This window comes from Schistocerca gregaria, unplaced genomic scaffold (assembly GCF_023897955.1).
Source record: "Schistocerca gregaria isolate iqSchGreg1 unplaced genomic scaffold, iqSchGreg1.2 ptg000587l, whole genome shotgun sequence".
NCBI classification, from domain to species: Eukaryota; Metazoa; Arthropoda; class Insecta; order Orthoptera; family Acrididae; genus Schistocerca; species Schistocerca gregaria.
In genome coordinates, this window is record NW_026061977.1 from 294207 (window position 1) to 297500 (window position 3294).

Sequence of the window (3294 nt, forward strand, 5' to 3'; positions counted from 1 at the left end):
GACTGTGTGCGTTGAGGATGCGCCGCCGCCTGGCACTCGGCGCCGCGACGCCGTCTGCTGCTCGGTCGCCCCAGCGGTTCTCGCAGGTGGTTTGTATCGCAGTTGTGCGGACGTGTTGGCGCGTGCGCTGTGCTGGGAGAGTTCGCTTCTGCACCCAAGTGGGGCTTTGCCCTTGTGTGGCGCTGGCGTTGGAGCTGCCGGTCACCATAGGTGGCGCGTGTTGTCTCCCGCCGGCAATGCCACGACAGCACGCTCCCGGGCCTCTGTCGGCAGCGGCAAGCTCAGTTGGGAGCAAGGGTGTTCGCACTAAAACCGTCTACTCGCCTAACTCCGGGCGATTGCGCCTCTCTCGAAACCGACCAAGTACCTAGGACGGCGCTGCGCGCCGCCGGGACCTGAGAGGGTTTCGAGGTGTATCGTGCAGGGGAGCTCGGCCTCCTCCTGTTTGCAGAATAATTGAGCGGACGCTTGCGTGTTCGCGCGGGCCCCCGGGACACACTCCCGGGCGGCCGGCTGCTCAGCTCTAGTTGACGCAGCTCCCTGGTTGATCCTGCCAGTAGTCATATGCTTGTCTCAAAGATTAAGCCATGCATGTCTCAGTACAAGCCGCATTAAGGTGAAACCGCGAATGGCTCATTAAATCAGTTATGGTTCCTTAGATCGTACCCACGTTACTTGGATAACTGTGGTAATTCTAGAGCTAATACATGCAAACAGAGTCCCGACCAGAGATGGAAGGGACGCTTTTATTAGATCAAAACCAATCGGATTGGCTTGTCTGGTCCGTTTGCCTTGGTGACTCTGAATAACTTTGGGCTGATCGCACGGTCCTCGTACCGGCGACGCATCTTTCAAATGTCTGCCTTATCAACTGTCGATGGTAGGTTCTGCGCCTACCATGGTTGTAACGGGTAACGGGGAATCAGGGTTCGATTCCGGAGAGGGAGCCTGAGAAACGGCTACCACATCCAAGGAAGGCAGCAGGCGCGCAAATTACCCACTCCCGGCACGGGGAGGTAGTGACGAAAAATAACGATACGGGACTCATCCGAGGCCCCGTAATCGGAATGAGTACACTTTAAATCCTTTAACGAGTATCTATTGGAGGGCAAGTCTGGTGCCAGCAGCCGCGGTAATTCCAGCTCCAATAGCGTATATTAAAGTTGTTGCGGTTAAAAAGCTCGTAGTTGGATTTGTGTCCCACGCTGTTGGTTCACCGCCCGTCGGTGTTTAACTGGCATGTATCGTGGGACGTCCTGCCGGTGGGGCGAGCCGAAGGGGTGCTTTCGCGTCCCGAGGCGGACCCCGTTTAAATCCTACCAGGGTGCTCTTTGTTGAGTGTCTCGGTGGGCCGGCACGTTTACTTTGAACAAATTAGAGTGCTTAAAGCAGGCAAGCCCGCCTGAATACTGTGTGCATGGAATAATGGAATAGGACCTCGGTTCTATTTTGTTGGTTTTCGGAACCCGAGGTAATGATTAATAGGGACAGGCGGGGGCATTCGTATTGCGACGTTAGAGGTGAAATTCTTGGATCGTCGCAAGACGAACAGAAGCGAAAGCATTTGCCAAGTATGTTTTCATTAATCAAGAACGAAAGTTAGAGGTTCGAAGGCGATCAGATACCGCCCTAGTTCTAACCATAAACGATGCCAGCCAGCGATCCGCCGCAGTTCCTCCGATGACTCGGCGGGCAGCCTCCGGGAAACCAAAGCTTTTGGGTTCCGGGGGAAGTATGGTTGCAAAGCTGAAACTTAAAGGAATTGACGGAAGGGCACCACCAGGAGTGGAGCCTGCGGCTTAATTTGACTCAACACGGGAAACCTCACCAGGCCCGGACACCGGAAGGATTGACAGATTGATAGCTCTTTCTTGATTCGGTGGGTGGTGGTGCATGGCCGTTCTTAGTTGGTGGAGCGATTTGTCTGGTTAATTCCGATAACGAACGAGACTCTAGCCTGCTAACTAGTCGCGTGACATCCTTCGTGCTGTCAGCGATTACTTTTCTTCTTAGAGGGACAGGCGGCTTCTAGCCGCACGAGATTGAGCAATAACAGGTCTGTGATGCCCTTAGATGTTCTGGGCCGCACGCGCGCTACACTGAAGGAATCAGCGTGTCTTCCTAGGCCGAAAGGTCGGGGTAACCCGCTGAACCTCCTTCGTGCTAGGGATTGGGGCTTGCAATTGTTCCCCATGAACGAGGAATTCCCAGTAAGCGCGAGTCATAAGCTCGCGTTGATTACGTCCCTGCCCTTTGTACACACCGCCCGTCGCTACTACCGATTGAATGATTTAGTGAGGTCTTCGGACTGGTACGCGGCATCGACTCTGTCGTTGCCGATGCTACCGGAAAGATGACCAAACTTGATCATTTAGAGGAAGTAAAAGTCGTAACAAGGTTTCCGTAGGTGAACCTGCGGAAGGATCATTACCGACTAGACTGCATGTCTTTCGATGTGCGTGTCGTGTCGTGTCGCGCAACACGCTACCTGTACGGCAGTGGCCGTGCGCCGCGTGCGGAACCACGCGTGCCTCTCAAAACTAGCGGAAGTGTTGTTGTTGTGTGGTACGAGCGCTGAAGCTCTGGAGCGGCTGGCCTGCGGTACCTGGCGCCTGGCGCCGGTTTTGAATGACGTTCGCCCGAGTGCCTGTCCGCTCCGGTGTGGAGCCGTACGACGCCCATCGGCTGTGAGGCCGTTGGACACAAAAAAAAATAGTGGAACAGGGGCCGTCAGACGCCTCAGTCCCGCAAATGCTACTGTCTTGAAAGAGACAGTGGGAGACTGAAAAGGAAAAGATCACCCAGGACGGTGGATCACTCGGCTCGTGGGTCGATGAAGAACGCAGCAAATTGCGCGTCGACATGTGAACTGCAGGACACATGAACATCGACGTTTCGAACGCACATTGCGGTCCATGGATTCCGTTCCCGGGCCACGTCTGGCTGAGGGTCGGCTACGTATACTGAAGCGCGCGGCGTTTGTCCCGCTTCGGAGACGTGGGAGTGTCGTGGTCGCCTGTGTGGCCGGCCGCGTCTCCTTAAACGTGCGATGCGCGCCCGTCGCCTGGCGGTTCGCATACCGGTACTTTCTCGGTAGCGTGCACAGCCGGCTGGCGGTGTGGCGTGCGACACCTCGTACAACGACCTCAGAGCAGGCGAGACTACCCGCTGAATTTAAGCATATTACTAAGCGGAGGAAAAGAAACTAACAAGGATTCCCCCAGTAGCGGCGAGCGAACAGGGAAGAGTCCAGCACCGAACCCCGCAGGCTGCCGCCTGTCGTGGCATGTGGTG

At 55.7% G+C, this 3294-nt stretch overlaps 3 non-coding genes across 3 annotated transcripts in view; all 3 read left to right on the top strand.

Annotated features, from left to right (window-relative positions):
- The first annotated feature begins 537 nt into the window (after window positions 1-537).
- Window positions 538-2430, top strand: LOC126316534 (small subunit ribosomal RNA). The gene has a single exon (XR_007556148.1). It is a non-coding gene; the product is annotated as a small subunit ribosomal RNA (ribosomal RNA).
- Window positions 2431-2798: 368 nt separating this feature from the next.
- Window positions 2799-2953, top strand: LOC126316528 (5.8S ribosomal RNA). The gene has a single exon (XR_007556143.1). It is a non-coding gene; the product is annotated as a 5.8S ribosomal RNA (ribosomal RNA).
- Window positions 2954-3141: 188 nt separating this feature from the next.
- The window catches only part of LOC126316492 (large subunit ribosomal RNA), a 4222-nt gene continuing 4069 nt past the window's right edge, over window positions 3142-3294 (top strand). The window contains exon 1 of the ribosomal RNA XR_007556113.1: window positions 3142-3294. This exon is cut by the window's right edge and continues 4069 nt beyond it. This is a non-coding gene — a ribosomal RNA (large subunit ribosomal RNA).